Raw genomic sequence first — 12320 nt, forward strand, 5'->3', positions numbered from 1 at the left:
CAGAAGATGCTGAGAAACTGAAAGAGGTCTTACTATTTTCACTGTATATTTGGATGTTTAATAAAATTGTTACCTAACTAGTTCAGCATATTGCTATGTGATTGGACATTTCATAATTAAAATGCATTGAATAGTCTGCAGTATTATAGCCTCATTCAAATGAAAGCACTGTAAGATCTAGTGTTGGTGAGGCTTTTATCAATGACCCAGCTGTGAGTATGCGTGTTCCCAAAAAGATAAACTGAAAATAAATCACGTGAAATGTGGATGCCTCTGGCAGAATCAAAGGCAGAAGTCCTTCTAGGAACCAGAGGGGTTCTGACAGTACAACAATAAGAGAATGCAAATGTAATTCACATGCATTTTTAATGCCTATCCTTTACCTTGAGATGCACACACTGCTCACAGGTAAGAATTTGGGGTATCTATAAAATTCACACGATCTCTAGATTCTCTTATCTAAGAGAGAATTTAATTTGTTAAATAAAACAATTTGCAAGCATATTCAGATTTTAATATGGTTATGTAGAGAGAGCATAAATGGCTAGGTGGCCAAGAATGGTGTGGCTAAGAATAAGTCTATCATGTTCTTACACTGAAGGAAAAGTGATACAGATTTATAAATGCTACCCTGAAATGTAGAAATAGAGCTTCAATATATTTTTTGCAAACCTAAGACCTTAATTAGCTATTATGTATAGACAGAAAAGTCAACACAACTACAATTTCATTAAAAAAAAAATTAAAAGTAAAAATAATTAAAAGAAAATTGAACTTGAAATAGATTAGGAAATCTGCACTTAAAAACATGAGAAAGATGTAAAAATAAACCAGTGAAAAAGCATTCTTCTTGGGATTTGTGAGACTGGGAAGTACAGTGGTTTCTCACAGCACTCTGTTGGTTTCTTAGAGTTTACATTTAACATACGTGGCTCATAACAAAGAATGTATTTAGGTCTCCTTTAAAGAAGCCTTTAAAATATTTATGTGGGTTTAAGTGTTCAGTAAATAAGTACTTGCTGTCACATTTTTCCCCTTAACAATTAAAAGAATAGACCATTTCCACTAGCTATGCATACAAGGTGTCAATGCACAAACAAGTTACTGCTGATTTATGCGTTACCACCCATCGGCACACCTGCAGCAATCGGCTGCTCCAGTGCTCTTTCAAACCCCATAAAATAGGAGGTAAGTCTGGTTTGCTACCTCCAAAAGTGAAGAAATTCCTATTACCTTGAATCAGTCTGTATTTGCTGCAAGTTCCAAACATGCACAGGGTTAGTTACCATTCTTACACACTGTAATTTACTATCCCATAGTAATTGGTTGGCATGTATGTGTTGCCATAACCATATATTAGACTAAGACTATATGAAGAGAGCAAGAATTTTGCTTTTTGGGTCCTGCTGGCCACCTTATTTTGCATGTTTAGCAGTTGCTACTTAACTTTGATTACCAGCACAGTTTATTAGAACAAAAAAACCCCAAACAAACAAAAAAAACAACAAAAACCCCAGGGTGAATTGAAATCTAGAATATGAAAATGTGGCAAATATGAGAAGTCTGGTGATGAAAACAGTGTAAAAGTTTATGGTCATAGTTCTTAAACTCAATGTGAATAAAAAGTTCAGAAACTATCAGCAGTGTTGAGGGTGTAGATTAAGATCATTTCAGAGCCCACTAAGAATTCTGCTAATCTACATGTTCCTCTCGGTGGATAAGGAAAAAAAAAACCATCTTGGAACACTTTATTCCCACATTTTGCTCAGAATTTGAGATATTTCCCTAGCCCCCCTCCCCAGAAAGCACAGGAGGCTGGGATATAGTCCAGCTGCTGTCAATCAGACTGAAGAGCTGGCTCTAATTGTGATAGATTCAAGCATGTGCCTCTGCCTTTCTTGTCGAAGCTAGAACATGTCTGCATAGAGCCAGCTCTCCTACTATCAGCACAGTTCATAGCAGCAAACTCCGTACTTGCTCCTGAACAAAAATAAACAGTTTGATGGTATAACTGCATCTACACTAGGTTCTGCCAGGACAGCAGTTAGATGCCATTTTATTTTTAGTATTCCTAGCCTACATAAGTATGTGAGCAAGACTTTTAAATATAGACCTAGCCTTCATATTTTTCTTCATTAGAGCTCTAGCAGAATGCCTAAAATGTAAACCACATCACAGAATATGCAGAATATGGGCTACAGGAACAGCATATACTTACTACTTTTCATCAGGTATAAATTTGCTTTCCTATTATTATTGTAATATACATTACATAAAAGAGAAATAGCAGAATTATCTAAATCACATACGCTCAGTGCTTCACAAAAGACTAAAATCGTATCACAGACAGTAAAATGAATGTCAAAGGTATTGTGTGTTTCAGAAGATCAACTTCTATAATTTACCCAATTGCCTACGATAAACATAAAATGGAAACTGGGGAAAAGTATCTGGAGGATAAATTTGGGGTTCTGCACAGGTAGTTAGGCTAGCAAAATTTTGTCATTCTTACAAACAAGAATTTCATTTTGATAGATTGTTGACTATTAATAATTTTTAAATTTTTCTATAGAGGGGTTTATTTTTTAACATTGCCACAAGGTCATTTTATCCCCACCCAATGATAACTTCTACATCTTAATATTAAAACAATAACTACCCAGAAAAGGGCATTTCCCAGGGAGTAATGACTGGCTGGGAGGAGTTGATGGCCTGAGGCACTGCTGAGGGCCATTAACCCTGGCCGGTTATTAATCTCCAGGAAGTGCCCTGCACCAAGGTTGTTATTGCTATTTTAAGCACAGATCGAGGGGGGCGAAATGGACATCTTAGTGTACAGGTTTCTTTAACACATGATGCCATTTCCTTTGTTGCAGTTTATGGAGGACATTTCTAGAAAGAGGGAATGCTTTTCCTGATACCCAACCAGATTTCACAGATCATTTTGCAGCACTCTATTATACACACAGTAACTTATCAAACTGAGAAAACCGTTGGGTTTTTAAGAGATTGTCTTGTCCCTCTAAATAATAGTCTGCATATTCGCACTTTAATAAGATGAACAGAAATATGCAACTCTTCATGTCACTGTCAGCAAAATTACATTCTAGAAATATCTTTTTAATCACACTGTCTTTATGTTTAGGGCATTTCCTTTGTCAATACTCCCGCTTAATGACCGCTCACATATCTCTGCAAAAAAGGAATTTTAGCAACAACTGCCAAAGCACATCCTGCTTCAGCTTCAGCTGATGCTACCCATTAAGGAGTTTGTCTTTTCCAATAATCAAGCAGATTGGGTCATTTTCTAGGAGATGGTTGGTGAAGTATTTCAGAAACGGCTTTAATTTTCTCCTAGTTCTTACCCTAAGGGTAAAGTTTTAAAGATGTTTTCATAGTCCTCACAGAACTGTGAAAATTGTTCTTTTTTTGCAAGGATCAATAACTCTCTTTTCAAATCAAAAGGATATTCTTAGCATATGTACAAATAGTCCTCTGCCTTACTATTTTTCAAACCTTAGCTGTGAAAGTAAAACAAACAAAATAAGTCACGGCTTTATAGCATGCATAGAAAGTACAGTTCTGCACTAAACTAGTTTGACAGGCTTCTCAACAAAGCAGTAGTTTCCAAGTGCAAAACATAAAAAAAGACCTTCTCACATTTGTCCTCAAGGTCCTAATTTGTCACCACAAACATGTACCTCTGAATCATAAATTGATTGTAAAAATCTCACTGAGTTTACCATGTGGTCTTATTTTCAGTTACAAATTGTAGTTTCCAGCATAAGATATGTGCTGTCTTAAAATAAAATTCCCTCAAACTGATGACCAGAGTATGTGTTTCCATCTCTTTACCAGATCAATATTTAAAAAAAAAAAATAATTAAAAACTCCAATGCGAATGTGGGGTTGGGATCAAACTTTGGGTTGTGGCAGTTGGGACCAAACATGACATGTACTTCATGGTCATTTGAAACATGCATGATCAGACATTGCCTCTGGTTAAATTTTTAGCAGACTTTCTGGTGTTTCTATTTGTAGGATTGTCTGAGGTGACCCTCTGGAAATGCAGCCTTTCAAATCTTGGTGAACTGAAGACAGCATTTGATTTACAAATCCCTTAGCACACATTTCAAACTAGTTCAAAATACACCTTCATCTCAGTTTCAGTTCACGAGATGTAGTTACATGCTAATCAGGTTGTCAAAACACAGTAGAGGAACAATGGTCCACAGGTTGAGACAGGACTGGGAGGCAGGAGAGGGTTTCTAATCCTGGGTGCAAACCTAGCAGCTCTTTGTGCATTGACAATAGAAATCCATAGGAATGGGTTATGGAGCTCAGTCCTCCTTCTCTGACATGCACCAGCAGCATGTCTCTAGGTCAAGCTTAGAGCAGTATTTCCCTTGAAAATTCTCCCAGCTTTTAAGAAATTTGTGGCACAGGAATTCCCTGAGCCAGAGGTGATGCTTTCAAATAGCTTTTCCAGTAGGTTTTTCTCAACCCGTATGTACCTCTAGGACTGACAATGCCCTACGAGAATGAGCTCCACAGCTGCAGAGCTATGTGATGAATTATCTCCTATTGCTCACTTCCACCTATCACCCTTCTGGTTCCAATCCAGAAGAATGTGAACTACACAGTGTATTTAAAATGTAAAAAAATAAATAAATAAATCAACATGCTGGCATAGTGATGGGTCTTGCTTTGTTCTCTCTTCCTTTCCCAGAAATTCTGTGTTTGATATGCTTTATTGCAATGCTAGTCAGCATTAAGCTGAAATTTTCATAGTGCTTTCTACTGTAACCTCAGTATAGTTAGCTTACAATCCCTCACTGTACATATAAATTTATTACTGCTTAATTCCATGTGCATACTACATTTTATCTTTAATTCTTTTTCGGTAGTTCATTGGCCAGTCACTCAGTGACTGAGTGCAAGATCCTTCACAACCCCTTATAGTCAGCTCTCATCTTTATCTCCATACAATACATACTATTATCAGCAAATTTTACATTCTTAAAATTCTCTCTCTTTTCCAAATTGGTAATAAACATTTTAAATAGCATAGAACACAGTACAGATCCCTAAGAAATCTTCCTGGAGCTCTCTATCCACCGTGAAAATTGAGTGTTTATTCCTTAACATTGTTTTCTATGTCTAACTCGTTATTTATTCTCTCTATCCACCATGAAAATTGAGTATTTATTCCTTAACATTGTTTCCTCTGTCTAACTCGTTATTTATTCATGTAGGTTTCTTCCTCTAATCTTACAGGAACTTAATTTCTTTCCAACTCTTCAGTGGAGGACCCTATCAAATGCTTCTGGAAACCCAAGCTCACTTTATCATCTGAGTCTCTCTTGATGTCCTCAAAGAGCTGCTTTTTTTTTTTAAGGCAAAGCATACTACAAATGGGGTTCTTTACTTTTTGTTTGTTTGTTTTCTTTTTACTAGTTCTGTTTTTCAGAACAACTCTTACCAACTTGCATACAAGGATAAAAGATTTTAGGTCTGTAGTTCCCAAGATCTTTCCCAGAAAAGAGGTGTAACACTGACTCCATGTCACTTCTCTGCTACTTTTCAAGCCTCAAGCAGATCTGCTATAGCCAACATGACTATCAAAACATGCTGATGATAGATGAGAATTTTCCTGTATTTTCTCATTTTTTTACTAACACCTAAGCCTCCAGGAGTGAAAATTTACAGCACCATATTTTGTAGCTCAGTCCCATCTCTATTAATATTCAGGTCATGTGAAGCTTGAACATTTTTTATGCCTTGTGGAAGAGTCTTTCCCAGAAAACTTTCTTCCTTATAAGAAAATGTGATCTCAAAGACCCAATACATCAACATTTCTGTTACTAGGCTCTGTTTCTGTTCACTCTTCCTTGCAAATAGAAATTGCTGTACCTACAGAAATGGATGAGCACTTCTGGTGTAAATACACTGTGTAAATCAGAGTTCTTGCTGAATTCCTCCTTAGACTGTACATAGGAAAATGCATCCTGCTGGCTCACAAACAGCTGAACCAGGATCAGGAGCAATGAGGACACCCTCAGGATGGGAGAGTGGAAGCTGCCCTGGAACATACAGAGGTATGTTGTTAATGTGTCTGCTGTTCTTTCATATCAGCTCTCTTCCCTCTCTTTTCTAGGAAGCATCTTTCTTTACTGTTTTTTATTCCTCCCTTTTTCTTGTGGTGAATGGAAAAGAAAAAAAAGGAACATGGTCATATGCTCCATGCTCCGAGGTCTCTTCTCTTCTACCCACCAGAGAAGTCACTGGAAATTGAGGAGTTGTGACCATTCTGGTGCTCCACACTAGCTAGGGTCATGTGGTTTAGTTCCTGGGAAAGGTAATCCATATGAGTACCTTATTCCAACCTCATCTTCCCTTTTCAGCTAGGATTTCCTCTGATGTTAAGGGAATAGGCCTACTGCCAATTTTCTGTAGTGAAAGGGATCTTTTCCATATGGTGAATTTAACAACTGCTGTGTGGGCTTTTTCACCTCCTACCAAGCATCCACCTCATACCCAAGCTGGCTTTGGAAAGTTTAAGCTGCAGAGATAACTTCTGGAGTTTTTTAATGTGATTTGTACATCTGAAATTCAGATAAAGGAATACAGGTAGCTTTTCTGCACTGCTGGGAACTTCTGGGAGTATGCATCCCAGGTAGTGGTTCCCTCCCCTTGTGCTCTGCCCTCTTCAGTTCATGTGGAAAAGCATTTGGACTTCCAGCAAGGATCCTCTGATAGGCCTGAGAATGCACAGCAGGTACCGTCCCCGTTCAGGTGACTATACACTGGTTGGTGTTGGCACCATGTGAGGTCCACATGGGCATGGCCCTACCTGGTTGTTTAGAACTGTTTTATTCCAAGTTTGTAGGTGTTGAGCTTGTCAAGATGTCTGTGACTTATCACACGGACACACAGCTCAGCAGGTATTTGGAGTACAAAGTATAATTCTTTGTGATGGAAATGCAAAGCTATCTATATTAGCCCTAGGAAGAGCAGGACTTTTTATAATCTTAATCAAGTCAGTGACTGGTATCTAAAATGCAAATACTATGTACTCTGTACAACATCTCACAGGCCTCTAAACATCCATTAAAAGCAAAAGCTATAATAATACCTGAAAAAATACACAACTTATTACTAATACCTCTGGTGAGAAATCCAACTTTGACCTTCTCCTCACAGTAAAGCTGTGAAGTCTATGATTCCTCTGTATCTTAAAAAGTTTTCCACCTAATGTCCCTTAATTTTAAGTCTCAAAGGAGATCTACAGCAATTTTAGATATTCTGGTCAATTCCTTTTAGTAACTAGATTACAAGGTCTACCATTAGCGCAGACTTAGTGAGGAAAAAGTTTATATAAATAGATAAATTTTGTTCATAGTCTGTGGATGAAAACTATTATTAAAATCAGAACTGGTCCAACACATAAGATTGATGATCTCACTTCAGGGATTACTTTGGAAAACTAACCAAACATCTCCAAATAAACGATCCAAATAACTATTATTGCTGTTGCAAATCTATTTCTATTCACTTTATAACTTCACGAAATCTTTTAGAACATTGCATGTTTCTGCAAAAAAATTTATTTATAGGAGCAAGGCACTCACATATGCCTATTAAGGTGGTATTTTTTTCCCTCAGTAACACCTTATTTTTCCTATCCTCACAGAGTAGAATTAAACCAAATTTGTTTTTTTTACCTAAATTAGAAAAAAAAATTTCAAACCAAGAACCCACGAGCACCCAAAGCAAACAAAAGTGGCATCCTTATTTCATACTTCTGTGGTAGAAAAAAAATGCATAATATAAAACACTATTTACACCATTCCAGGAGATTTAAAAAAATCCCCCACCAACAAAACCCCCACAATGCTACAAAGAAGTTGGTTACCAGCCTGGGATCCAGCGATCTGTTCCCACACACTCTCTAGCATGGCTATTCCCGACAGGTGTTCCTGGGACATTCTGAACAAAATGTTGAATAAAAATATATCTTTAACAGTTTCAGCCTTGAAAAGCTGCTCTCTGCTGAGTAACTGTCAGAGAGACTGTCAGCAACATTCCGCAAGCAGCAGAACAAACATTAAGACAAGAGTTTTCAGCTTAGTTTTGGGGTCCAAGAGTACTTAATGTTTCTAGCAGAAGAGGTTTCTCAATTCAACACATCATGACACTGATATCTCAATCACAGATTCAGTGTCACAGCTGACAATCTGGTATCCTATGTACATTCCCCAGAGTCATGGAGGAGAGCAAACTCATTTGTGTTGAGCTAGGAGGCCAAAAAGTTACTTTTAAGACTTCAGTATACTAACATAGCAATGTTGAAAAAAATTCAATTTGGCATCTTCTTCCAAGATCTCAGTTCTTTCTTGTAGTACAAATTTCTCAGACATTTGCTTGTTTGTGATGGACTTCTGTTAGCCTGGTAGGAAATGACATTTCCCCTGCAAAGTCTTTTATGAAGTGTCCTGTCAAAGTCCTTTATTTGTACTGCTGTGACCTCCTGTACGTGCTCAGACCCAAAGTAATTTGCATATTGAGGTTTTTCATTCATTTGTTTACTTTATGATCATCTACAGGGCACCAGTTACCCTTTTAAGAAGGTTTAGAAAGAATATTTGGCAACTGCCTCCATCACCCTCTTACTGAACCCTCAGTTCACGTTTTTCTGCAGAGAAGTATTTTACCGTTTTTAAACCTTGCTCTTTTCAAGCTTGTTCTCCCCAGTGAAAATCCTGAAGACATTACCACTCCTTGCTTTACCAGCACACCAAGGTGTACTGCCAATTACCAGTATTCACAGTTCCCAGCACAGACAATGGCCAGACTGTAGCTATTGTAAAGTACATGAATATAAAATTTTAGCAGTAAGTTCTCCTCCAAGGTTTTATAGTTTTCTTTTCAACTTTCTCAGCCAGTTCCTACTTTTTTGTAGACATTTGCTAATATAAAAGCAATTACTTTTTTATGCACAGTTTTCATTCCTGATCATATCACTACGTGAGTTCTACTTGGCTAAATTCATATTTCTTAGGTAAACTAATTTCTTGAATATGCCATAAACTGCCACTTTTTCAACCACATTTTGGCTGAAAGTACATCAACATACCATATAATCAGGTATCTCCTTGGTGTATGAAAGTGGGACTTATTGTGACATTAGTGTTAGTTCTGCTGCCCCTCTATCTAAAGCACTTTAAATAATGCATGTCCCAATTATGGCCTAGCCTTTTTAACATGAATTGACAACTTTATACCTTTCTCATCTGTGGTAGGTTGACCTCAGTAAGCAGCTAAGCCCCCACCCAGCTACTTGTTCATGTCCCACTTCCAAGTCTCCCCTTTGCCATTCCAAACCAGTCTAAGGAGGCCTTAGAAAGGGAGAGTCTTCCTATTTCACATTATGATGTTGAGGTAATACTTGTATTACATGGGAACAGCTTTTATTGGCCAGAAATGTTTCTCTATAGCAGGGAGTAAAGAAAATAGATGACCAGGCTATGATTATGGTTTCAGTGATCAGTCCTCTCAAACAAGAGTAATTAAACTTGAGTCTTAAAATTCTGATGAATGATATTTTTCTTTCACTTTTTTCTTGAGTTTTAGACTAATATACTACTTTATAAACAACTTTTAGGGGGAAGTGGGGATACAAAATTTTTCAATAAGGTGTCAGCTTTATACTAATTAAACAGTATTTTAACATTTAGACTATGAAATTAAAAAAATAATTGTTCCATCTTTTCTCACTGTCAAGTTCTCAGTCTCTCCTACTAAAACAAACAAAATAAAATCAATTTTCTGATGATTAATAATTGCAGAGAATGAAAAGTCCTGTGGTAATAGATGGTATGTGTGGCCATGGCACAGAAAAATATACTTAAAGACAATGTAAGGCAGATGTTCGGATGTGACAAAGACAGTCCCGTACAAATATGTAAAACTATAGTATTTGAAAAAATAAAAAAAAAGATGACAAATACAAACAGACTCATTTTTTTCCTCACTTTCGCAGCACTCTGACTGAAAGGTTGTTTTTCTGGTATATACAAAAGCAGTTGACAAAACATTTTTAAATAAGCATCCTTTGAAAATCTAAAACAAGCAATGTTCGATAATATAAGCTTTAAGTGTTCTCAGCCAAGTTTTTGAAGTAACATCTTACTGAGATGACTGAAGTACAAGAATGAAAACAATCAACTGGAAATCATTTTAACAGATGCATCTGATTTAAAAAAATAATAAAAATTCTATTTTTTAAATAATCTTGGACCTGTACTGTGCATACCATCTAATTTCTTTGTGTGTGTGTGTGTGTTTTCTGAAAAAACAGTAACAGTGACATGAAATTAACTCAATTTAAAAAATCTCAAATTGAAACAGCACAGCTTTTGATAATACTTCACCAGCAAACACACAAAATCCAGACACCTTCTCTTTCTGCTTTCTCCTCTGCTTGGACTCATACAAATAATTTAGTCCCTGCTGGTGGCACTGAAGCAAGTTTCTGGTGGTGGCAGCTTTTGCCCTAGTCCACTTGGAGTGGATTCCGGGTTAAAGGGAGAAGAAAGTATAAGAGAAGAGTGGGAAAGACTGCCAGTCAGAGACAACTGAAAGCCACAAGCAAGAATCAGGAGCCAGAAGAGCCAAAGAATGAGGGCCACACACTACAGGGGTGAAGACAGCACAAGGCAGATGCTAGTTTCTGATTTATAGAGGCAACATGTCACAGTTAAGTGACATTACCACTGAGCTGTGACTGGTGGTCCTCTTTTGCACAACCCATTGCAAAATTTAGTTTACATCCTAGCCTCTACTGGGGGGATTTGGCTGCCCTTTCTGGTTTGCTTCTTCCCAATGGCACAAGATAGGAGGCTGTTGTGTGATCATCTTCTAGTGAAGTAGCTATTTTGCTCATATTCCTTTCATCTGTAAGATAAAACTTACCTTAAATTACTTGTATTACACAGAAAAAGCAATTATGTGTAAGTTTCGATTTGCTTTTAAAATTTGCCATAGTAATTTTTTTACTGTAATCACTTGTATTCTCATCTGCTTGGCCTTCATTTGAACAGAATATGTCATCCTTTGCTTGTTAATTAAGTTCACCCAAACAGTTCTCAGAAATTGGTTTTGGTTTTAATAAAACTCACAAAGTTTAAAAAGCCTTTCTGAAGGAGTGAACAGACACTGGAGAAAGAAAATTCTGCAAGGTTTAATTATACAGAATATCTCAAAACAAGCACCAAGACACTTCTACTTAGTGAACAAAATTTTGTTTTCAGTTAGCAACAAATGTACTGTTATAATTATGACAGATCTTAAGAGTTCACAGGTATGTAAGCAATGCCAAGGTCTACTGCTGGATTCTGTTTCCCCCATGCCCACACAGGCATTACCAACCTCAAAGATGCCACAGTAGCGGCCACAGCCAACATGTAGGATCTGAATTCACATTCTCAAAGTAATAACTCATATACTTTTGAAATGTTGCTAGTGCTTTTCCTCACAGAAGAGAATGGTTTGATCTTGAGTACAAAGTGCTGTGAGGGATTTTTGGTGAAGACTGCACTGGAATAGCATTTCCACAGCAGAAATGGTCAACAGTCTGCCTGCATGGAATATCCAAGATTTTGACAAAGGATGTTAAAATCAAAATCAGGGAATAAATCAAAATCAGGATATTATTTTTTGGTTCATACTTTCACTATGATAAAATAGTAAATAAGTAAAAAAAAAAAACAGTAAATAAAGTGACAAGAATCTCAGCAAAGAAACACACAGTCCATCCACAGTGGAGTATTAAACATGCAGCACTTTAAACTTTTACTGTCAATACGTTGTCTTTAAATTCTTTTATACTTGCTGATGTGTACATTGAAACACAAGGAATAAGAAAAAAACCCCATATTATCTTCATGTCATAATATATTCAGGAACATTCACTTACTTTGCTCATAGCTGAACCATGGAGGTAATAACTTCAAGAGAGAAGATATGCAGGCTATGGGATTTCTAGCTTTATCCATTCGAGATAATGATTGAGGAGAATTTTACTTTCCACCTCATGGTTCTTATCCACTAGAACAGTACCTGAAAACCCTTATGCCAGCTAGCTGGAGTCATTGCTCCCAACTTTGACTATTACCTTTCAGACAGATATTCCCCAGAGCCAAACAAGCTCTAACAAAACTAACAAAACTTGTAGTGAATTAACTTTAAGTATTGTTTTTTCACCTAAAGCAGTCAATTGCTTATAAAAATATTATAAGTATCTTTCACATTTGGATTAA

At 36.9% G+C, this 12320-nt stretch overlaps 1 protein-coding gene across 1 annotated transcript in view; it reads right to left on the reverse strand.

Moving 5' to 3' along the window:
• The window catches only part of LOC113972789 (dihydropyrimidine dehydrogenase [NADP(+)]), a 260733-nt gene that overhangs the window by 118966 nt on the left and 129447 nt on the right, over positions 1-12320 (reverse strand). The window lies entirely within an intron of this gene.

This window comes from Neopelma chrysocephalum, unplaced genomic scaffold (genome assembly GCF_003984885.1).
Source record: "Neopelma chrysocephalum unplaced genomic scaffold, ASM398488v2 Primary Assembly neopelma1_97, whole genome shotgun sequence".
Classification (NCBI taxonomy): Eukaryota; Metazoa; Chordata; class Aves; order Passeriformes; family Pipridae; genus Neopelma; species Neopelma chrysocephalum.